We start from the raw sequence: 24,881 nt of genomic DNA, 5'->3' as shown, positions 1-24,881 counted from the left end.
GGCACAGGAAAAGTTACCCATCCTGGCACTTACTCAGAGTGAGCCATAGAGGCTTAGATTTTCTGGTATTAATTGTGTTTTTGGCTATTTGGACTATGTATGTTTTCAGACTACAAGGATTCATAAGGGTTAAGTCAAAGGAGAAAACATAGTGTCAACACACTTCTGTCCCACATTTTATTCTCCAAGCAAGTAATGTGTTCCAGGCCTATAAACTAGGATTTATAGCAATTCCTAATTGCAGAAAAAAACATGAAATCATTGATAAGACTTTGTGTTCTTCATAGCTGCCCTACTTTAAGCAAGGGAGGTCAAGAGCAGCCTTGCTATTCACTTGCTTGTAGACTGGTGCTTAGGGTTGTCTTGGAGTGGGTAAGTTTCAAAATGAGATCTCCTCATTTCTTTTGGAAATACATAAGCAATTGGATGACATTTGGTGAGGCCAGTCCCATTCTTTCCTGCTATTGTCAGGAATGATGGTTGCTATCCACCTATGGTAGACATTGCAGCACACCTACTGTATTGTGTTCCTGCAAATAATCAAGGCCAGGGCTACCAAGCTTGTTCTTCTGACTGCTTTAGGCAGCTAATGATTTGGATTGGCAGGTAGGAATAGTGGAAGTTGCTAGCTTGCTTTAAAATACCAGTTTAGGAATCCTTCCTACTCCCCTCTCCATTCTCAGTTTGCTCCAGAACCACTCTCTCCAGTAGTGTCAGTTGGCTACATGGTCACACAAATCAGGGAGCTGCTCTGTAGGAACTTTTTTCCACTTCCTCTTGAGCCCTGAGGGTTTCCCAGACCCACTGACATGGCTGTGCCAGTGTGGATGCTGATTTAGTGGCGGTGGGAGAGTCAGGTTTTGAAAAGACCTGAGAGTGTGGGAGAGAGAATGAAGGATAGGTGAGTAGGGAACACTGTGTTGGCTCTGGTTAGATGGCAAGAGAAGAGACAAAAACTGGGAGCCCTGTGAGCTCTATGAGGTACCTCAGTGCTTTGCTTTCACCACATCAAGTGGGATGTCAACATTTAAATGTTTGTGACATGAGGTCTATCATACTGTGTTCATGATAGCCTCAGTTTGCTTGACTTAGAGGCTTAAGCAAACCATGGTAAGGCAGGTAGGACAATGTGTTATGCAACTGTTGTGCTAATATTCTTATGCAAAAGAGAATTACTCTTTTATTTTAAGACACTACATTGAATTTTGGACAAAGTCTATTGCTGTGTCTTCTAACCCAGGGTTAAAATTTCCCAGTGGTTTACTTTCCTCTGTGTCATGCTTCTGAAAGAGTGCCACGGGGACTTAAATCTGAACAGTCTTCTACTTGAAATTAGTTAGTTCTGCACTTTTCATTTGAGATATAAGTAAGTGTTTGTCTTAAATTACAAAAGCTAATAGACTGCCTGTGCAGGGTTGTTTGGACTTCAGTAAAAATAGGTATAAGTAAAACTAGGGCATAATTTTGATGGGCAGCTATGAAAAACTTATGTTTGATATCACAGGAACTTTACAGCTTGATTGAAGGCAGCACAAAAGTAGCACGTTTCTACTGAAACACTAAATATTTCTGATTTAAACCTAGGGCTAGTAGTTGAGTAAACTTTTATGAGTGACTTCCAATGCCTGGGATGATGTGAGACTGAATGCAGACAATGAAATGTCATGACAGCACAACTCCACAGAAGTTAATTGTCAGGAAAAAACTGACTTCACACACATTCTTCTCAGTAAACACTTCAGATAAATCACGGACTATTAGGCTTAGTTGCCCTGGCTTGGTCTTCCTGGTATTGCAAGTAGCCTTCCACAGCAGGCCTCTTGTTCTTTATGCAAGACTTTGGAGAGACAGAGAGAAGGCAAGAGTTAAGAGAGATCAAGGTTTAGGGACCAGGCTTTGAGACAAAAAGGTAGAGGTATTTTAAAGGGAAGCACTTAAAGAAGAGGAGCTCTCCCATGCTTTTGTTTCTACTGTCTTGATTGGATAAATGAGCTAGTTTAAACAGGATCTTCAGTCACCTCTCTGCTGGGAACAGACAGGGTTGATATGCTGGGATAATAGTCTAAGATTTAATCTGAGTATTGCATCATGGGATTACACCCTAGGGGGTGTAAATGTCTAGTTCTCAACATGACTTCACTTACATGACCTATACCCTTACAATGCCTCATTCGGTACCTTGGGGTATTTTACTCCTTATTTATATTTTTCACTCTGTCTATGAAGCACAACCTGCTGCTCAACTTCAGAGTCTAATGAATGCTTTGAGTTGAAATGAGCTTCAGACTGATTAACATTTCTGAATTGCTTCTTTCTTGTGACATGTAACAATTAGTTGAATTAGCATATAATTTTTTGGTGTCTGTTGCTTCCACAAACACGGATTTTTGTGTTAAACACTTTCACTGTTGGCAGGGGAACAAAACTTAAGTGTGGCCCTTGCATATTCCTAGACTGGTGGGCTGAAACCTAACCGTGAAAGCCAGTGGAGCAGGGATGTGCCCTTCTGCCTGTAAAGGGATGCTCTACTGCAGCTCCTGCTGGGCAGACGTGTGTGAATCTTCCTGATACAGAGGAGTAATTTTGTCAGTTCACTGGGGGTTAAGTGTATTCAGTAGAGTACAGTAAAAAACAATGCAGTTGGTGGTACTGTTCCCATGGCCATCAAGCTGTACTCCCTGTGGGTGGTCTAGCAAAGCAGACAGGCTCAAAACGTTTGGAAATATTTACATAATTCAGGACTCTGAAGCTGGCCAACATGGCTGTATATCCTACAAGAGTATCAGGTGCCAAAAAAAATTGGGCATTCAGCTTTATCCAGCCTATCATGTTTTTCTTTGTAGCTAAAAGTCCTTCCTTCAACCACCTGCCAAGTGTTGTAGCTCTTTAGCTTTAAGGGTTGACAGCTACCCAAACCTGGTTTTGTTGCAGGCCAGAGATTTAACTTACAAGCCACTAAAAATAAATAAATAAGGGGGGGTGATGGTGGTAGTAGAGTTTTGCAGGGCAGACTTAGCTCAGATTTTTTTCACCTCCTTTTGGAGCACTTAGCAAAGCAGAAATCAAGCTTTTGGCTCAGGGGTTCTTGAAATAAATTATTTTAACCTGTTGTTTTTTAAAATAATCATAATAATTAAAAGAACCATTCAACTTCTAAAGGAGATCCCATAATAGTGAAAGGTCCCCCTTCCCCCTCCACCACAAAGAATCTCTCCCAGTTAGGGCAAACAGGCATCTTGTGACTTTTACAATAGGTCTTTGTGTTCTGAAGACCTAGCATAAATAATTCCTCCTCAAAGAAGGCTGAGAAAGGAAAAAACAAGGCCAAATAGGCTGGTTTCTCCACAAAAACAAGGCAGAAATAGTGTAATTCCACCACAGTGATGTGTGCTTGCTGTACCCTGACCAGTGAGTGTCCAGGACTGCCTGTAGTGCAAGGCTTTTCCCCAGGTTTTGATAAGAATTTACAATAGTCTTCCCAAACACCAGTCTCTGGCCAAAGCTGTGACCTGAGAGCTAGAGGAAGCATCAAGTGAAAAATTGCAAGTGATGATGTTGTATAAAGCCATTTTATTTATGGTACTTCAGACTTGATGGGCTGGCCAATAGACCATTGTATCAGTCACAATTTTAGCCTTTCCTTTTTTAAAACAGGATCATGATTACAACCTTCAGGACTTCTGACCTTTCTTCTTCACTGTCTGAGTTGCTGGTCTCTAATTTCTCTACCCTTTCCCTGCAAGGATTATACCCTTTTTATTACTTAAGTTATTCTTTATTTGCATTTCTATCCTCCTTTATTCCTGCTGAGTAGTCTACAGGCTCTCTTTGGAGACACCTTTTTAAATATTATGTGTGCCTAATGGTACTGCTGGTAATTACTTTTCCAAATATCAAGTTTTTCATTGCTTGGTAAATATTTAGAGCAGAAACAGAAACCAGAACCTTGGAATGCTCATTTATGACAGATAACTCTTATCTTGTTTGTTCTGAAGCAGTGGTGATGAGGAGAAAAATCACATAATTGCATCAATTATTCTAAGGTAAGGTTTGACAATAACTTCAGAAAGTTCTATTTAAATTCATTTTATTAGGAAATGACAAAAGTATTTCTGAGCTTTGTTGAGCTGCCTCTCTGCTGACAAAGGAGAAACACAGCTAAGGAATAGATAGGAGAAATGACACATACTATTTGACTTTCTAGTTTTGCTTTCCAGTTTGCATGAATATTAGGAAGAAGCTCGTTGCATAATACACACCTGTCTTAATACATTTAATGTAGCCTTAAATTTAATATTCCTTACAAACCGTGCTCTAAATATTTGTTGCCCAATTCAAGTTTGTAAGAGCTTTTGATCTACCTGCACTATGGACTTTACTGAGCTCTCCTTTGAGAACTGAAGATGCTTTATATCTGGAAAAGGTTGGGTCACATGTCTGTGACATAAAGTAATGTCCAAACCAGTGGTCTAAAACTGTAGCATTGTCACAGTTCAGAAAAAAATAAACTGTCAAAGAAATTATACATTTTGGTACCGAAGAACCATTTATGCCTCTTGGTAATGGAATAACATGTCACAAACTTTATTTAGGTGTTGCAGTGTGGCAGTTCAATCTGACTTGTAGTTCTTGATGGAGCAAGCTGACTGTGAGGAATAATTGTCTGTACCACTCTTTGTGATTTGGGCAACTCTTCTCTTGCATAGGAGCAGTCTTTGAAGGGCTGGTTGTCACGTGCTTGGCTTGTAATTGCAGTGGCATGTAGGAGGAGAGAAACAGGAGGAGATAAGGGAGAAACAAGTTTTGTAGCCTAGAACCAATGAGGCCTGTGAAGAAGCATCACATCCAGCAGAGGGATTAATAGACATCCTTAGCACTTGGATGTCTGCTGTGTTGGGTAATCTCTATGAAATTACCTAGATGGTTGGATCAACTGCAGGCTTGGTTCACTTCCTGACTTGTAATAAATATGCTAAGGAAGAAGCAGAAATAATGGAACCTATTTGGGCACTGACATGCCAATGAGTTTTCATAAATCCCTGGAAGTATAATGCTGGCAAATGAATATTCATAAACCAGGCTATTAAAATTTTTAAGAAACCTTGAGGGGATGATGATGTTAGATTCCAGAGTTAATTATAGAGATGGTAAAATTCTTGGCTAACTAGGCCAAACATACCTCACAATAGTTTTTACACAATAGTTTTTACACAACAGAACAATCAGAGGGAGCCACAGTGTTGGATATAGGTTCTGAATCTCTTAATATATTCCCTGAACTGAAAGTCTAGCAGCATAGAGAAGACAAAGTATTTACATCCAGCTACTGTGGAAATAAATCACCTTCTAGTAGTTAAGTTGCCAGTCATTTCTTTTGAGCTTGTTTTTGTCACTGAATTGGTTACAGTTTCTGGCTTACTTGTGGTAAAGTGCCCTGCTTGGCTGGGAAGCATGTGGTGGCTCTTTCAAAAATTGCCAGTTGTTAAATGCAATCTGTAGTGTTCACTAGACTTATTACAGGGAATACTAATACTTCTGTAACTTTACTTACTCAAGGTAGCAATCAGTTTTAAGGATTGTTGCTTTGTTTTAACAGTCCCATTTCCTCTCAAAAGAGTTATGAAAAATGTCTGATTTCAGTTCTGTAGGATAGTGGTATTTTATAATGTTTTCAGAACTGATGAGGGTTTGGAGAGAGCTACTGAGGTCATAGTTCTAATCCCACTTGGAAGAAACAAATTGAAAATCTCAAACTTTTGTTGATGGTCAGCATATTCTTATTTCTGCTATGCCATTTTTTCCACAGTATTGATTAAAACTTTGAGAGAAATGCCAAAGCCAACCTGTCATACATATCCTTGTAGTGGTGCAATGAGCAAAACTGCTAAACAGGATTATAGCTACCCTGGACTCAGGGTAGTTAAAGTTTAAATTATAGGATCTTAGTGAAATTAATGTTCTGTTCCACCTCTAATAATATTTCCTTTCTTAAATATAAAGGGTTAAAAGGAAGAACACATGACTGTGTTTCTTGAATCAAAATCTGTACGACAGGACCCTTTTAATGGCACAATCCATAGGAGGAAGAGGAACAAAATAATATTTGTCATTTTTTTAGATGTGATATGAAGTTAAAATCTAAACCAAACTAGTTATTTGTTTTGGTCATGGAACAGGAACAGCTGCTCACTCCCTTTATTATGCCAGAGCAAGGAACACAAATACTATAAACACAGATGAAGCAGTTCTTGAATCCCAGCAAAAAGCCTGAAAACAACCACAAATGTCAAAACATGCTAAATAGGATTCTGAAGGTTTGGGAAGATTTAGAAAATCATTCCAACTTGCCTTGAAATTGAAATATTTCTTCTTAAGAGGCAAATCTTCAGCAGTCAGTAAGTCTAACAGAGATGCTATGTGACCATGAAAATGCAAAGTCTTAAATTTTGAAATATACTTTATCAGAAATAATACTTCCAAGAGCTCTCATCAGTTTGAGGAGTGCAACAGGGAATCACTACTGGTCAAGTGAGATGTGCTGCAATTTTGAGAGAAGGAAAATCACTTATTAACCTCAGCTTTCAGCAGCCCTTATAGGGTGACTAAAGACGCAGTGTCTGCTTTTGGGGGTAAAATATAGGCTGCCCCTTTGACAGAGGTCTTCAGAGTCCTCTGAGAGGAAAGTATATTTATCACTTGCCTAGTCCTGAAGTTTGCATGGTTAAGTAAGAATTCCACACTTACTGCTCAGTCTTGAGCCCTTTTACTACAAGAGGGACTTGTGCCACAGAAACTCTCCTACTCACCTTCTTCCTGCTGACCATGCTTTAACAGTGTGGCCTCTCCACATAAGATCAGGCAGGAAAAATAAAAATATACATCTGCAAGATATATTTTATGATGGAAAACAAAGTTTAAGACTGTTCTGGATGAGAGGCTTTTGAATGTTACTTGCAGGCAGCCAAAGTTGCATTGGTTGCATTTGTGCAGGAGACAGCAAAGTAACTTGCCACAGAGGAAGAACTGAACAGATGCCAAACCTTCATCACAAATCTGTCCACTGGGAAGAAGAACCTTGTTTGTTGGAAGCCCAGGCTTTTCCTTAGCAAATTAATTTTTTTAGTAGGTATTTCCCTTTCTTTCTCAAATCAACCATCCATCAGAGGATGGATGCAAATGGTTTCTGTCACTGAAGCCAGGTGTCTCTGTGAACACTATGTTCTAGAAAGGTTGGAAGTGAGAGACTGGCTTAGTGGTGACGTTCCACCCAGCACCAGTGCTAGGCATCTGCAATGAAGTGGACATTTTTTTCCTCAGTTCAACCGGACTGAGCAAATGCTCCAGAAGCATAGGGGATACTGCAAGCTAAAGATTGTGTAGAATGTGAACTTTAACTTGTGGAACAAAAAGTTTTTTTCTGAGGATGATGAAAGTACTTTTAAATAGATACCTCTTCTTTCTGTTTTGCTTTAATGCCTTTTTGAAGGATCCTGTATTTGACCTTTACAATACCAGCGAGGAGGAAGATAGGGGAAAAAAACCTGAATGGAACTTGATGGAGTCTCTTTTTCCAAAAGAAAAAAGGAAAAATTGCTGAAGGTACATCAGCATTTCTAGCTGGGAGTGTTTCTTGTTATGAGAGAAAGCAGGGTGGAGAAAGAAAATGCAAGTAGATCCTGATCTTTTGCTTGAGGTCAGGTTATTACTTCAAATTCTTGAAGTCTCCTCACTTGGTCTCCTCTGCCGCTGATGTTCCTGAGACTCCCAGGAGATATCAGTAATATCAGGAAGATGACTGGCCTCAAGTCTTAGTTCCACTTATTTTTGTCAAAGTGGTCAGCAGCTGTGTAAAAATAGCCTCTTCTCCCTGTCTGTGGGAAGAAGGAGGATGTGATCACAAGGAGCCATCTTGCAGGTGTTGCAGTGAACGGCCTGTGAGCTGCCTCCTGTTCCTGTGTTTTGGTACATTGATGGTGCCCAGTTTGAAGTTTTATATCGAGTCATTTGTCAGCACTTCAGTGAGCTCCCTGTCCCCCTCCCATTCATAGCCAGTGCTGCCTGTGCCTTGAATGTGACTATGCCCTCTTATCAGGAGCCTCTCCTTGCTCTCAAGAGCAGATACGCTGCAGTCCTCAAGATAGCACTGTGATACAGGCAGTAAGTGTCCGAAAGAGTGTAGTTGTGTGAGCTTCAAGCCTTGTGGGATTTCTATGGAGCTCTCGTCTTCTCCTCTTTCCTTTAATGATTAATAAGCAATTACAAAGGGTTTTATTGTTTGTTTGCTTTTTCAAACAGTAAACTCCACACTTGTTCTTGATTTTTTTTTTTTTTTTGGTCCGAGGAGCATATGGCTGTATTGATTGTGCAGAGCTGCCACTCATTTTGCCAAGTTGTTGTTAGTTTGCATGTGGCCACGCAACATTTATGAAAAAGCCCTGCCCTGCCCCTGCCTGCTCCCTCATTGTTTCCAAATAAAGGCATGTCTGAAAGGGGAGTTAAGCCTCCAACTGCCAGACCTTAAAGAAAGGAACTTTTACCCGTGGATTGAAAAGAGGTAATTTATCTGCAACAAACCATTCCTTTCCCACCCCCTTCCCTTTCTCAAATTAAGTGAAAAAGTTGCTTTAAAATTTAAATCACGCAAACTGCTTGTTTTACACTCATACTCTCTAGCAGACAGTTTAGGAACCTAACCATCAGGCCTGGAGCCACCTCAAACTTAATGAAACGTCCAATTGATATATTTCATTTTATCTTTAGAGCAGATTAAACAGAAAATGCTCATGTTCCTGGAAGATGCTTAATAAGTGACCCTTTGCTTGCATCTGTGTGATGAGTGGGGAAGGTAAATGGCTACCTTTAATGCAAGGTAGTAGTTTGGGTGACCTTGTTTTTTTATTATTTCTTAAGCCAGAAGTACTCTTTATCATGGTTTAATACAAGTCTGATGTGGCATAATGGTGGTTAGCTGTGTATGATCTAAGGACATAGCTAACATGAGGTTGTTGGGAAGCAGTAATTTATTAGACCAGCTGGTATAGGGGGAAAAAATGAGCCAAGCTTTCAGGCACACCAGCACTTCATCGAGTCTGAAATAGAAGCAGCAGATTTCAAGGTTAAACAGAAGTTATGAAAAACACTCTGTTTAATCACACACGCATTGAACTGCCAAAAAGGAGCTTGCTGGTATGATATTCCTTCAGTGGAGGGGGGAGTGTGAGAAGATAATTGTTATACTGGAAAAAGAAATAAGGAGTTTAAAACCAGTTAAACAGGGGAAGGCTATAAAAACAGTACCTGATGAGCTCATGGCTGTTCTCAGTATCTATAGGACAATTGGGAAATTTTAGTAGTGTGTCTTCTCTTTGGAGGTTTTATTTTTGTAGGATTTTTGAGACTCAAGATTGCCACATCAGTCATTTATGGACAAATTGTTGGGTTTAACAAAAGGAACTTTATCAGGCAAAACTAGTTTCAGGCATTTTTTGTCAATTGGTTGTCATCCTTAGCCTACACTAACTTAAGAAGTTACCTAGTACTCAGCTAATATTTCTAAAGGTAATGGCAGAAAGAAAAAAAAAACCAACCAAAAAAACCCACAACCCTTTATTGTTTATTTGTTTTTAAAAACATAAAGTATTTACTTCTAAAATATGATCAAGTCTATTCTAACAAGAAGCCCTGAATGCTTTTTTTATCTATCTTTTTTCTAATACATTTTTTTATCTATTCTTTTCCTCAAGCAGAAGCCAAATTTGGGGTTGAAATATTTTAAAAAAAGTTTCAGGGCTTTGTAGAATGATTGATGCTTTACTTGTGCTCCTAACAGAGTTGGCAATGTGCTGTTTCTAAGCTTTGAATTAGGTTGTGCTATCAATGTAGATTTGATGACACTCACTGACAACGTGTATTGGACTGTACACTGTGGAGAGCAGAGGAGAACTGTTTGATGCTCTTTAGAAAAAGTTTTTCATTATTTTTCTGTACTGCTGTATCCTAAATTGATTAATATGATAGTTAAGGCAATGTCAGATTAAACATGTTAAAGTAGAAGTCATTATCTTCTAACTTGCTCATCTGGCTTCGTAGTTATGTTTTATGGGCTGTCTGTACAAATGCCCTCTAAATTAACCCCTTTGTATATTAGCAGTTGCTTTTAAAGTTATGGTATCTGCCTTTATCATGGAAAACTGACTTTCAGTATCAATTATAATGCTCAAAACGATTGATGCTGTTGCAGTGGTGTCAGGAGTCCAGGGAACCAGCCTGTTAGTTTTTCTGAGTCCCACTGCTCTGTGTTAAGAGGGCAGAGTTGTTTACTCAGCTGTGTCCTGTTAGTACCGAGGGGCTGGATAGGTAACTCTTGCATTTAACCCGAGCTCTGGGTAGGTGGAGGAGGTCAGAAAAGCTTAATCTAATTCAGATAAATTACTTGCCAGGAAGGGGTGTAGCTGTGCTAGCATTTGTCTTCCTCTGCCAGAAGTCAGCTTCCTCCAACCTGCTGAACCAATAATTTGAAAAAAGTTATCATGTATTGGGAGGAATTACATAGCAAGTGGGATGGATTGGGAGACTGCAGCATCTTCTATGATCCTTGATGTTGTAGGATATGGCATATCTGTGTCTTGGCTTCCTTCAAGGTAGTTTTATGGAAACTTCCAAAGATTAATGTTAAAATATCCCTTTCATATGGTACTTGAGTCACATAAGTCTTCAGTCACATGGGTAGTATTGGAGCTAAGGTTTCTGTGTTTTGCTCTCAAATTCTTCGAGAATTTACCTGTAATTAATTGTGAATGCCCTTCACGACATTTCCCAAAAACCTAAGCTGGACACCAGGTCACCTTATGACTGGTCTTGAGGCACTGGCTGTATTGAGTATGGCCTCTGTGTAGCAAGCTCATAGGGAAGGTAATATTAGAAGATAAAAATAATATATTGGTTTAGTATTTGACCAAAAAGTAGAAGCATTAGGCTGACATTTGGTGTGGAACAAGTTACAGAAAAACTTTAATCTAACTGGATCTTAATGAAGTGAGATGTCTCAGTTCTAACAGATATGGGCTTTGTATATTGGCTGCCTGTTGTGTAAGTAGCTTTTATTTATGGCAGAGGTAGCCAGCATGTTCTAAAAAGTTGAAATAAGAGTATTTATAGGACTCCAACTGATTCATTTATACTACCAGTGCTTGGAAAGAGGAAGAATTAAATGGCATAACACTTGATGGGATTAAAAATAGGAAGGGGAAAAAACTTATTTGTAGCAAATTCAGAAGATGGAAAGGGATTAACTATATATTATTCTGACAAAACTGGACCCCAAATCTGTTCTGAGTTCTTTTTCAACCCCTATCTCTTAGTAGGGGTAACTGAAAGGATGCAAAAGGCCTCCTGCATTCTCCAAACTTAAAAACTGATTATTATTGATTTTTCTCACAATATAAGATATTAAAGGGGAAAAAAGAGTATGAACTGAAACAGTTAAGCCCTTTACATAAGGAAATAAAAATAAAATGTTACTTTTATTTTTCTGTAGTGAGGGATAGATTTATTACAGTGTTTAACAATGTTTGTTATTGGATCTTCCTGTTAAGATATTTTCCACAAAGTAGTGGCTGTGGAACACCCTTGGTGTTCATCCATTCGAAAAAAAAGCACTACAACTAACAATTTATGACTTATACAGAGAAACAATTGCTTGACTTTTGAAATAAAACAAGACAGTGCTCTACAGTAAATGTAGATTTCTGGAATTCCTGGTGCTGATTCATCTCCGTCTACTCCTTTCTCTTCCCTGCCTTTCTGTGTTTGGAAGTAATTTTTCAGGTTACTTACCAAGCTGCCTGACTTTCACTTTTCTTTGCTTCCCAATTACAAGACAAAAAGATAGGATAGGTGAGTTGTGTGTTTATTCTGATATAGAACTTTCTTATAATCAATAGATAAAAAAAGCTAAAAAACCCCAACCAACCAACCAAACTTTTTTCCTCTGAAATCCAATTTCTATGCAGGTGTGTTTTACACACCCACAGACTCTTGAAATATTAGAAGCTGGATGGTCTCACACTGTTCTTCATAAAGACTGGCAAGAAATAATGGTAATACTTGGCCAAAAAAAAAGAAACTACTTGAGAACTTACACATGCCAAATTGTTTAATAGTTTACTTTCACATATATGCACACATACCTTTGAGTGAAGAAAGTGAGAATTTGACTATAAAAATTAAATTATGCTTTCCAAGTGAAATCCTTATATAGTGTCTTCACTAGGAACAAGCCTCCAGTTCAGCATTCATTAAATAGCATTCTAGTGCTCCAGATCTCCTTGGATAAGATTCCGTTCTTTTACTCCATATTGTGAGCTAATGAAACTCCTGGACTTACTCCAGTCTGTGCTGACTTTACATCTAGACTTTGGGTATAAGCTGCTGATTACTTACTGAAGTTTCAAACTTCCCAGGAAATGAAAACAAAGAGCTCAAGAAAATGTTGCAGCTTTTCGCAGTGATCTCATGCATGGCCACATGCTGTCAGGATGTTTAAGTTTCTTGTGCTGAATTTTAATGCAGGCATACTTTCCATGGCAGTTTGAAATACTGCTGTAATTTGACTTACAACCACTGGCAAACAGTATACTTACAAAATAGTTCAAATGTCTTGAAATGTAGCCTTCACTGAGCTTGGTTTTGGGTTTTTTTGTTTGTTTGTTTACTTGACTGTTTATGAACTTGATTTTTTAAGTCAAAGCAAGCTATGTGTAATAGCAATACAAATACAAATTGGTAAATCATGTATTTAGAGAAGCTGCTGGATTACTTAACTCTTCTACTGCTGTATTTTATTCAATTCTTCCATTAGCACTTAAAAATCAGGCCAAATATAGAAAAGCAGTGAGACAAGCACACATCTTGCTTGGACTTCAACAACTTCCTGTGGAGTTTTGATATAAAACTTTATAGTAAATATGCCAGTAATGCTGATGTGCTGAAATGAAGTTCCCAAATGACTCCCTGCTGTGGGAAGAAGAACTATTTTCATACCATAAGAATACCTTTCTGTAGACTCTGTGAGCAGAACACTGGTGCTAACAATAAACTAGGAGCATGAATTTCTTGTGTATCTGTGCAGCACATGCTCTCTTAAGGTGCTGAAGCTCATGTGCACCTGCCGTGTATTGTTCACTTGCTTGGATCACAAACTGTGGTTCCAGCATTTACAGTGCCTGTGAGGATGATGGGGCATTTTAAAAATGAAGCTTCTTAGGGTCCAGGTACCCCCAAACTCCCCAAGGCTTGCAATATCTTCTTTCTCCTGAGAACTACAAGATCCTGGGTTTGGAGTCAATGCAGTGTGGATGGCAAAGAGAAGTCTTGCTGCAGAACTTATCCTGTTTCCCTCCTGGGTTTTGCAGCCCCTCCGGAACTCTGTGCTCCCTGTGGCAGCTGAACATGCTGCTGCCTCATCAGAGCTTGCAGAATATCAGCTAAACAGCAGGCTGTCTTCACACGTGACAGGGCCCTAAGGACTGAGCATTCTGTAGCATCACCTGGCACAGGGCCTTGTCCAGCTGTGCTCTGCTGGCTAAGAAGCACTGTAGTGTGCGTGTCTGTGATTTTGAAGATCATGCACTATTTCTCGGCAGTGGTTTTGCCTTGCTCTTAGACAAATACCTTGCAAGGCAAGGTATTTTTTCCTTGCCTTGCAAGGACCTAGTCCAGCACCTTTTCTGTAACTGGTTGTTGGTATATTACTGTAATAACAATGACCATGAAGACATCTAGGGAGTCTGTTCTTTCCAACTCTGATTTGTTCAAGCTGCCTGTCTTTTTTCTCTTTTAAGGGATGTCTCTTTCCATTACACATGCTTAATGCCTCTCTTCAGACAGCACAGCATTCCTTTGACGCTATTCATGGGACAAACAAGTTGACTGATGAAGAGAATTTACCTGCAAGAAAAAAATGTCCAAGACTATCAGCATGCTTTTACACTATGACCTTGTGGTTGCTGGCCTTCTCCAGTGTGCTGCTGAAGTTAAGCTTTGTGTGCTCCAGTTGGTTCAGCTCTCACAAATACACCTTCTTAGTTTCCCATGACTGATTCTCTCCTATTAAAGGGGAGAGTAAGTATCAAGTCTGCTAGGTTGGACAGACCATTACCAAAATCTCCTAGAGAAAGAAAACAAAATTCTGCTAAAGAAGGTGGCCGGGTTTGTGGAGGGGATGGAGTGGAGTGGGTAAAGAGAGCCAGTGAGGAGACTGGGTCTCTAATGGGAGAATCTGCGGTGGGAGTTGGAGAAGAGCCAGGGGAGAAGTGGAGGTACCTTTGGAAACACTGAAGAACACAAACACAGTGGAATTACCCATAGGATGGGGTAGAGGAGGAAGATGGAAGTACACAAAAGGCATCAGAAATAAAATCAGAAGAGGGGGATTGGCAAGGATGAGAGCTGGGAGTCTAAGAGGAGTAGAGCTGGAAATGGCAGTTCTAGTCTTGGGAAGATACATGAACTTTGGGACAAGTGCTGCTGAGCTCCTCCCATGTGTCAGTAAAAGCTGCAGTGCGGCTGAGCACTTCTTTCCAGCCATAACATGGGCATCAATATTGCACCAGCCTTGGGGGCTGTTCTCTGTATGTTGATGAGGTGGCTCGGGGAAGCTGGACTGTAACAAATCACTCAGCTCCCCAAGCAACTGCCCTTGTTCCCTCATTTCTAGCCAGTTTGTTCACTACATTTCATTTCAACAAAGTTATGATATTTTGCTTTTGAGCTTGAGCTGACCATCTGTGGATCAGGGGAAGAACACCTCCCCATTACCTCACTGAGACCCCATCTGTCTTCTCAATGAATGTGTGCCTGCAGCACGTAACTGGTGATTATATGGTGGATGTGTTTCCTCTCGTGTGACCTAGGGCTGGGGTGGCAGTTGATTCTTGTAAGGTCACTGGAGGAGGTGGCCTGTGTGGGGGACTGAGTAAGGAAAACATTCTTCCACCTTGATTTAAAGCAGAGGTTCAATGTTAGCCATGATTCTGTTCTTTCAGCATCACCTTTGATATGTATAGATTTTGATGAAATTACTTTTCTACCCTGTTCTTGAAGAATTCAGTGAGAAGTTTATAGCTCTGCTGGTAACTGTGCTTTGTCCTGAACAATGAAAAAACCATGCTTCTTTGTGAGGGTAATTTCCCTACTGCTTAGGCATCCTTTTGCATTTAAGATATTCAGAATACAGATTAAAAAAAAAATGTTAATTCTACTTTTTTCCCCCTCCCCCCATCTTTAGCACAGGAGGAGATACTGCTGTATTTCTAAACTCTTCCCAAAATTCCTTCCTGAAGACCGTCTTAGGATTCTTAATGTCTCTGAGCAAATATGGAAAATGACAGTGTTAGAATGGGGAAAAGTCAGCTGTAACATTAGCTCCTATTTAAAATTAAAACTGTGAAAGCATAAAAGCATTTGAAAGCATTTGCTAGTGTGCAGTTACTCCTACAGTCCTAAATTAACCAGTGTCAAATCAGCAGTCACCTGCGAGGGTGTCACAGTGTTTTTCTATGGATGTGCCTGAGTTTATTGAGGTTCTCCTTTTTAGCCAAGAGGAGAAAGTGTTCCCATGGTACTTTGTCCATGGGTACTCCGGGAGACTTGAATGGGTGAACCCATTTCCTCTCGCAAGTAGTGCAAGTCCAGTAGGTTTTCTCTCGGCCCAGCCTGGATGTCTGTGAAATGTGACTGACTTCCATAGTTCAGGGCTATCTTGACTTCTTCCTAAAACTCTTCACAGGTCTAATGCACATGCACTAGTCTGTCTCATTCCTAGTGTGTTTTGTTTCCTACAATGTTCATTATTGATGTTCATAAGAGCATACTGTGCTGCTGATCTAAGCAAATCGGACACAAAGTGAGTTAGCTTATTTAGGACTTACCTGTGTGTAATTATGTCTGACTGGCCCTTTTTTGAACGTGTGTGCCCCATTTCTTTGTATTATATTGGGTGAGAATAGACTTTGAGCAGAAAGTCAGCAATTCTGAGCCGAGATCTGTGTTTGCATCTGGGCAGAGCTTCAGCCCAAAATAACTGTTAAGCTTACAAACTGCCAGTGTGATTCCCAGCTGCATTTTTTAACATGAACTATTTTAAGAGTGATTTTGCCGTATATTCTATCTCTTCTAATTATAATAGTGTGAACCTCAGGTTCATTGCAGGAACAGGACATAACTGCAGTAGTTTCATTATTTCAGTAGGGTGATAATCATAGTTTGGTTTTGGTCCCTGAGCTCAAGAGAGTTTTTTAGCTGTGAGAATCATGTAGTAAATACCTCATTATATCTGGTAGTATTAGGTAGGTATTTAAACCTTACTGGGTGGCGTCAAATGAAGGATGGACATTCATTGTCTGTACTGACCTGAAGGGAAAAGCCACTCTGAGTGGCCCCTTGGAGGGGTCTTGCAGCAGGACTGTGGCAGGAGGCAGCCTGCACTGCTCTCCTCTGACAGCTCGAACCACAGAGCAGTCTCATGGCTTTCCTGGCAGACTCTGTGCTGGGAAAGAAGATAGGGTGGTATCCAAATCTAGCATCTTGAAGTTGCCTTAGGAGAGATGTGAAGCGGAAAATAGACTGAATCCCAAAAGATGCATCAGAAGGAGGGTTTTTGTTCGTTTTTCTTTTTGCCAGATAGCTATTTCTGGGGAGAGTAAATCATTACTTTTGAAGCCATCTGTCTGAATTGCAGTGAATCTCACCATAACTGATCAAGACTAATAAATAATTAAATAGCAGTGCTCAAATGAGTATCTGTACCTTGCTTTCATCTAGTTCTCTTGGTTCTGGTGTTTGACAAGTACCTGTCTGCTGCCTTGGAGCTGTGAAGGCGGCTGTTTTTATACCCACGCTGCTGCCCTACTTTCAAGCAACTCATGCAGTGAGAAACCTGATTATTTTTTCAGTCTAGTGGCCCTACAGTGTGCTGTGGTGGAAACTATACCTGAACTCCCTGCAGTTTCGTGCTGCTTGTGGTAAAACTGACGTGTCTTCCTCAGCTGTGAGCGTAACCTCTGGCATAGGAGCGATGAGAGCTGCAGACCAGCGCTGCACTGCCGCGCGTCCCGTGGCTGTGCGAGCGCAGGGATGGCAGAGCCGTGGCCCGGAGCTGAGGAGGGCTGGTAGGCTCCGGCTGCTGCTGCGCTGCCGGCTTGCAAGGTAAACACTGGGTGACCTATAAGCCAGCCAGTCAACTCGCGCGTGGCCTTATTAGGCAAGCTGCAGAGCCCGTGTCTGGGGACAGAACATGCTGGATGGCGGCAGAGAGCGCACAGCCCAGAACGGATCCAGCCCAGACCCCGGGAGATACGACCCAGTACTGCGGCGCTGACAGCGAGCTGCTGCTGCCTGAGCCCAGCTGTCAGAGAGACTGAAACTCTGCCTGGCAAATATCAAGAATTGTGCTATTAAGAGGTGGCTTTAAAAAGTAAAATGCTTTTTGTGTAAATGTTAGTAACTTGTAGTTCTCTTCCTGACGTATTTTTTGTGTGCTTGGTTATAACCTTAGGACACCAGTTCACGCCGTCAGTCTCTATACTGAAACACTTTGTAGTGGCCTTTGCTGGGAAGTGTGTGTTCATTCCTTGTGCTGCCTGCAGCGCAAGGCACACCTGAACTAAGGGGAATTAATTTTTTTTTTCCATGTCAGGACTTGTTTCTCCTCTCTTCTTATGCAGTTTTTTATGCCCTTTATTGGAAGACTAATTTTTACTGGCTAAAGCAATGGTCTTGCTCCCAGAAGAAGGGGAATATTGGCACCCACAGCCTGCATGAAGACTAGCACTAGTCTAGGTTACTTCATACCCACCTCATAAAAACTGAGTTTCACATGGAAGAAGCCTTAAAAAACAAAAAAGTATTTCTGTTTTTCCTTTAGTAAAATCTCTGTAGATTTAGACAAGTGCATCACAAGCAGATGCTGTGCAGGCTTTCCTGGGCAGCTCTGGGAAGGCTCCTCAGTTCTGACTTGTGATTAATTTTCTGTTAGTGACCGGTGCCCCCCTGAGCACTGGGCATGTTTGTGATTTTTGCAGGGGCTTTAGGAGTGAATGAGGGCAATACAGAGAAAAACACCATGGCTGCTATGAATTTAAACCTGCTCTCTAGAGAACAGGCTCCAGAACTGCAGCATCACTGTGTTAACCAGATTTTCTTGCCTCATTAATTTTTGCTTAGCCATGCTGGATGTAAATTAAGGTCTGGTACACGTGCCTTTTCATAGTGACACTATTTTCAGTGACAGTACTTGTAGCTGAGCTGTCCTGCCTTTACCATCAGCTTTTGAATAGAGCATACATTTTTTTCTTTATTTCTTTTACTAAATATTTAATTTTCTGAGAAAGCATTGAAACATGGTATAGAGAGGATGGGAGCTGGGCTCACAGATTCATTGTCTGCAAGGCTGTTGTCTGCCTGAGGCTTGAAAAGTTATATTTCAAGGTAAGTATGCAGGGATATGATGTGACCTGTGAAATGTCACATCACAGTGGTAAACAAAATTGATGTTTTCCTTAGATGACTACTATCACAAAGAGCCAAGGAACGTTGTTATAAATTCTTCCTTGGGGTGCGTGTGCCTGTCTCGACTCCCTTTTTGGGCTTTTACATGCATGCGGAGATAGCAGCACAGAGGTGTACAAGAGCAGACAGGAGAAAACTCAGTAGTGTGCCTGGGCTTTTTGTGTCACTTAACTGCATGGGACCACTTGCTGCTCCAGGCAATGAGACAGCCTTGTGCTGGTTGTAGACACCAGAAGTGTCAGAAGATGGGGAAACACATCCTGAAAACCCTACCTGTTTGTTTGCAGGACAGGCGTTTTACAGCCAGTATCCCAACAACAGTTAAGGCCCTTGGTCATCCCATCAGCAAAGCTCTTGTTCACTGCAATAGTAAAGAAGAAGCTGCTGCTGGTGGTGTGACTTCAGAGGATATCCATGGAGCTGTGGCTAACCCTGTGCCTTTACAATCTGAGTTGCAGCTGCTTTACAATGAGCCATGGTGTGAAACACTCTCAAATATTGTTTTGTTAGGTAAAAACCCATATCTCCTCAAAGTCCTTGAGCTGTTTAATCATTCAAATTGTACGTATTGCTGGGAGATGAGTTCCTGCCTTATCCTCATTTCCAGCCATTTGCTCAGTCCATGTCTAACCCTGGCCGTGTTCATGCCTGACATCATCTCTTACTCTTTCAGGCCCAGAGACAAATAGGTCTGACTGAATTTGGATAATGTGCCTCGCTGGCATATCTGATTACCATGTGTGAAAAGGGTATGTGGCCCTTGAACTTCCTTGAAGGAGCTACTCTTGACTGATCCTACTCCTAAAGAGGAAAACCTTGGACATCTTTTATGCTACAGTCTTGCCATACAGTTTTGCAAACAGTGATACAAGATATAGGCATGTCAGGGAACATTAGACTCACGTTCCTTACTCTGAAAATGTGTTGCAAGATTGAAAGGTACCAAAATTTCCTTTTAGGAGCAATCTACTGCTAAAATTAATGACTCAAATTATATTTCTTCAAATCTGAAAGAGTAATCTAGGGATTGGAAGGGGCTTTTTTAGTGTGTGTGCCAAAATATCTGTTGTTCTCCCTTTTCCCTCAGCACATGACTAAATAGGCAGTACAAAAAGACCATCCATATTCTAACACATCTGTCATCTTGTTCTAAAAAACTCAGTCCCCTTTATAAATCTTACTAATCAGCTTTTTTGATCTCTTTGCATATGACCTGTTTTAAAGTGCACCGCACAGACAATGCAGCGCTGAAATTTATCTGAAGACTTGTCCAAAACATACTCACTGACCAGACATAAATCTTCTTGCCAGGATCATTATTGAAAAGGATTACATTTGCTTTCCACTAGAGTGATGATACCATGTCAGAAAACTATCCTAGTTTTAAAGTTCATATAAATGGCCTCCAATTAAGAAATGAGAAATTATCACTTGCCCACATACATGAGGTTTGGATGGAGAAGACAAAACCAGAATACAAACTGTGTTTGCAAGCTAGGCTGTTTGGATATCACTCAAGATGGTAACTTTCTGTTAAGTGATTGCAGTATTGAAGTAATCTTCTAGTAGATTTTTGACCTGTATTTTAGCTTTGGGCTGACTTATTTCTTGAACATCTTGGCAGAAATTCCTGGAGAGTGGGAAAAAGGGGAAATAAGGAAAGGGAGTGTCTTGCCACTTTCCTTCAGAAAGACATGCCTGCATGCCAAAAACTGACAGGGATTGTGGGGTATGCAAGCAACCTGCAGCCTGGGAGGGGAGGTCAGATGGAGGGATGGAAAAGAGTGATCTGGTTTAGCCCAATCTTCTGACCTTCATTGCTTCAATCATCTATAGCATCTCAGATCTTGGCACAGCTATTCCAAGAGTGCTTCTCTTGTCCAGAAGAAGAGCAGTGGAATAAAATTCATGAGCTTCTTTAAGTCTCTACCCATGAAGTGTGGATGAAAATGTGATTTCGTCATCTTGTTTATACAGCTCATCTCAGTTTTCTGTGCTGCTCAGATTCTTGCTTACCTAACTAGCATATTTGCTGAAAGTTTCTTTGCAGTCGCTGTGGGTTTTCTTTACTCTGCATTGTTGATTTCTTTAAAATTTTATTTTTAGGTTTTCTTCAAATAGCTGTCATGGGCTTTTTTGATTTTTGCTTTTATGATAACTACAAGTCACAACAAAGTATCTACTTCTCCTTATCACAGAGAAACACTTCTAAATATAAATTCATAAGTGATCAAAATTCAGGAAGGAAAAAGGCTTGATCTTGTTGAGACCTGATTCATGACTCCTCAGTGCTTTGGGACTGGCAGCCCTGTAAGTTGGGAACCGTTTTGCAAGCCGTTTAAACTCCAACTTTGATTAGAGCGATTAGTTTTGCCAGACAAAAGGAAGATATTTTCCTTCTCTTCCTGTGGGAAGCTTCAGAACAACGTTTAACTGCCAGCTGGTCTTTCATGAGCAGCCTCAGATTTGAAATGTATACATGCTTAACCTCGAGCTCTTTGCCCAGATGACTGCAAACAGCTTCCCGCTGGGCTGCCCCCCCTTTCTGACGGCTGAACTGTTGTTCTCTCTTTGTTTGCTTATGTTGGAGGCTGCTAATGCTCAAGAATTAATGATGGCAGAGGGGGACAAGAACATTACTACCGATTTGTAACGCAGCCTTGATAACAGCTTGGCTGAACACACTTCTAGTTCCTGGAGACTGGATCTTTCTGAAGGACAAACCACTCTTCCTCCTTTCCTCCTCAAGTGTTTGGTGATGAATTTCTTTGCGTCTGAGAAAGATTTACTCTTAAATCTGCTGTTTCCAAACAATCAGCACAATGCTAAATCCAAGATTTCTTTTCTTTATACCATTGCTTGACTCTGCTGACTTACTCTTTTTACACCTTACTGTTCTTCTCCACTGCCAAAGCTGTTAAGGTACAGCACAGAGACTGCTTTTACAATAGGTGATCCCTTATTGATGGAAAGGAGGGAGGGAAGTGGTCAGTTACCGTGGTTAAATATTCCCAATTATCTGTGAAGTGCAGTACACTAAGTGTACACTGTGAAGTGTAATACACTAAAGCTCCAGTATCTCACAGCTTTTAGAGTTTTAATATTGCAAGCAGTGTTAGCACATACCCCGCATCTTGAATTGACACTGAGCAAACTCTGAGATCACAGATTCTGCACAGTAGCACAGTTTCAATATTAACAGCAGTGATATTAATGTTAATTCATAGATACTGTGCACACAGCAATGGCTGATTGCCTCACCTTCCAACCTAACACGAAGAGATCTTTAAGCCAAACTTTAGAGTATGGGTAGGTATTTTTGTGAAGACCTTGTTACAGATGTTGTTTTTATTGGATATTTTACTTTCCTCTGTAATAATTCTTTGATTCTACACCCTCTGTATTTTTGACTTGTCAGCTGTATATAGTAGGAAAAGGAGTCCTACTTGCACCAAAGCCTATCACAAATATTTCTTCCCAGGTAGCAGCCAGAGCTGTTGGAGAGACTGGCTTCTTACTGTGTTCTGTGGGTAGAATTTAAACAGCACAAGCAGAAACCTCTTTAAAAATTACACATTCTGAAAGGCACTCCAGAGGTTTTCCATCTTTCTTCAGCTCTATGTGCTTTACCTTCTGCACCTCATTCACCAGGAGGATGCTGAGGATAAAATGTTGGAGATGATGTATAGCAAAGGAATGTGAGAGCCTGACTCCTCCCTCCACAAATACAAACCTATCCGTCCTCTGTTGTATGGGACATTGCCAGACATGGGGATGACATTTGAGCTGAGCTTACCTGCTTCGTTAGCCAGGAGGGTTGATCCTTGATCCCTTTCCTGGTCATAAGATCTTGTGCCTTTTTCTTTGTTCTGGAACATCCCGAAAAGCATACCCTGCAAAAATAAAAGAGAATATTTGCTACCAGTTTAGTCATCAGACCAGGTCAATAGGGGAGCAGGACCTAGCAGAAGTCCTGCAGCAGAGGGAACGACAGGTAGGACGACTTGGCAGCCATGACCTATTCCATCAGCTCAGCTGTCAAATCTAACTTATCCTTCCACCTTGCTTAAGAGTGCAGACATGAAATTTATCAAATGAATGTTATTTATCTGCACTTTATATAAGAGAAACTTCCCTTACTGTGTATCAAATGAGTTACAGGTGCTTAAAAGTGCTCCAGGTAATAATACATCTATTTACAAGACCAAGTAAACAGTCTTCACACAAGCAGGGTTGAGAAAGAGGGGATTTTTCAGCACAGAGCATCTCTTATTGATATACCAACACAGGTACTGGTCCTGAATCTCTCCATTAGCTGTTACCAGCATCTTCTTTCTTAGTTCTGCACTGTCTTGGTTTTGTGTTTTAATCACAGCTGCACTTACACTTAGGCCATAAAGCAGATTTTCAGGTTAATGGCAAATTTGGAACTTATGTCAACAGATTATGGTTTTTGTTACTGCTTTTTTTTATATATTAGGCTCTAGTACATGGAGGCCATTTGTGTTCTATTGGTAGTGCTGTGAAGTGGTTAGAATTAAACATGAGAGGTAGCAAGCTTACAGGCAAAGAAAAAAACGTGGTGTGTACCACCAAATATTTCTGAACAGAGGATGTTACCTGGTGAGTCAGAGGCTTTGAGGTCATGTTCCTTGTGTTGGGTGACTCTCATTCTAGAGAGCTCTTGACTGTTGAAAGATCAACTAATATAAGGTGCTTTGGTTAGGGTGACTCAAACATTATTCACGTTTAAAAATAAATAAATGAATACAAATAGCGGGGGCATTAGACAAGATGAAGTGCATATTCTTCTATCCATTGTAATAACTTGCTAGCATGAAAAAGAGTGTTTTGATGACCTAAACAGGATAAATACAATTCATGGCAAGCCAACAACCATTAATAGGTTTTTGATAGATGATATATTTCACTTGTGGTTAAGCAGTCTCTTTCACAGCATCATTGCTTATATATTTCCTTTACATAGAGGTTCCCAGCATAGATCTGGGTTCTGTTGTACCAGATATCATAAAAACAGGTGAGCAGAGTCAAGAACTTTGTTTCTTGACAATACAGAGTCAAGTATTTTGTTTCTAGGCTATGTTTTCATGGTCCTGACAACCCCAGTCTTGTGGTGAGTTTTCTCATGGGATTATAGAATTGTTTGGGATGGAAGGGACCTTAAAGATCATTTAGTTCCAACACCCCTGCCATGAGCTGGGACACCTTCCATTTGACCAGGTTTGTCAAAGCCCCATCCAAACTGGCCTTCAACACTTCCAAGGATGGGGCATCTACAACTTATCTGGGCAACCTCTTCCAATGCCTCACCATGCTTAAAGAATTCCTTCCTGATACCTAATCTAAACCTTCCCTCATTCGTCTTAAAGCCATTACCCCTTGTCCTATTGCTACAGGTCCTTGTAAAAAGTCCCTTTCCAGCTCTCTTGTAGCCTTCTTTAGGTACTGGAAGGTGCTATAAGGTCTCCCTGGAGCCTTCTCTTCTCCAGGCTGAACCACCCCCACTCTCTTGGCCTGTAATACTAATACTAGTTGAAACCTTTTTGAAGGGAAGAAGTCTGTTGGAGGGAAGCTAATGGGTTTCCCTATTTGTTTGTGTGGGGTTAAGTGCATGGACCTGTTTCAGTCACATATTTAATGCTTCTTTGTGTATGTTAGACCATCAGGTAGTTCAGTGTGGCGACTGAGCCAGGCTTATTGCACCATTTCAAATTATTATTTCCAGACTTTCAAAATTAACTATAAAGGGTTTCAACTCTTCAATCCAAAATCCATCAAATCTGTTTAATAATAAAAAAAAAAAGTAGCTAGACAGTACTTTTGTGCAATTTTGCACCTTCTGTCTCGAATTAAAATATTTGGAGCTGTGGTGTCTGTTCTTTAATCCCCACCCCCACCAGTAATTTTGCTCATATGTTATCCATAAATCTTGTCTGTTTTAAATGTTCCAACTAATAGTTAAGCAAAACATTTAAGCATAATGATATGATTAACAGAGTCCATTTTTTTGGCAGCCTGAATGCTGTTTTTCTTAAGCTAGCACTGCAGTTTATCCTGATTAGAGATATGAAGGAATTATTCTTCTTCTTGGAGGTTTTTTCTGGTTTTGTTGTTGTTGGGGCTTTTTTGTTTGCTTGTTTTCATAATACGAGGATTTAGGGGTTCTGCGTTCATTTTGCAGGAATATAGTGTGTGATTTGGCTGGATCTTTGAAGTGGTAATATTATAAATCTCCCAATCACCATTGCCCAATCTGTTTTAGCATTCATGTGCCTAATTTCTGTTTGTAATCT

The 24,881-nt window shown here is 40.5% G+C and overlaps 1 protein-coding gene across 4 annotated transcripts in view; it reads left to right on the top strand.

The window, feature by feature from the left end:
- Positions 1 to 24,881, top strand: part of SVIL (supervillin) — a 110,099-nt gene that overhangs the window by 13,691 nt on the left and 71,527 nt on the right. The gene's annotated exons all lie outside the window — the stretch shown is intronic.

This window comes from Lepidothrix coronata, unplaced genomic scaffold, assembly GCF_001604755.1.
Source record: "Lepidothrix coronata isolate B3197 unplaced genomic scaffold, Lepidothrix_coronata-1.0 Scaffold80, whole genome shotgun sequence".
NCBI classification, from domain to species: domain Eukaryota; kingdom Metazoa; phylum Chordata; class Aves; order Passeriformes; family Pipridae; genus Lepidothrix; species Lepidothrix coronata.
Note: the sequence above shows the minus strand (reverse complement) of the source record. Positions and strands in the feature narration are given on the sequence as shown.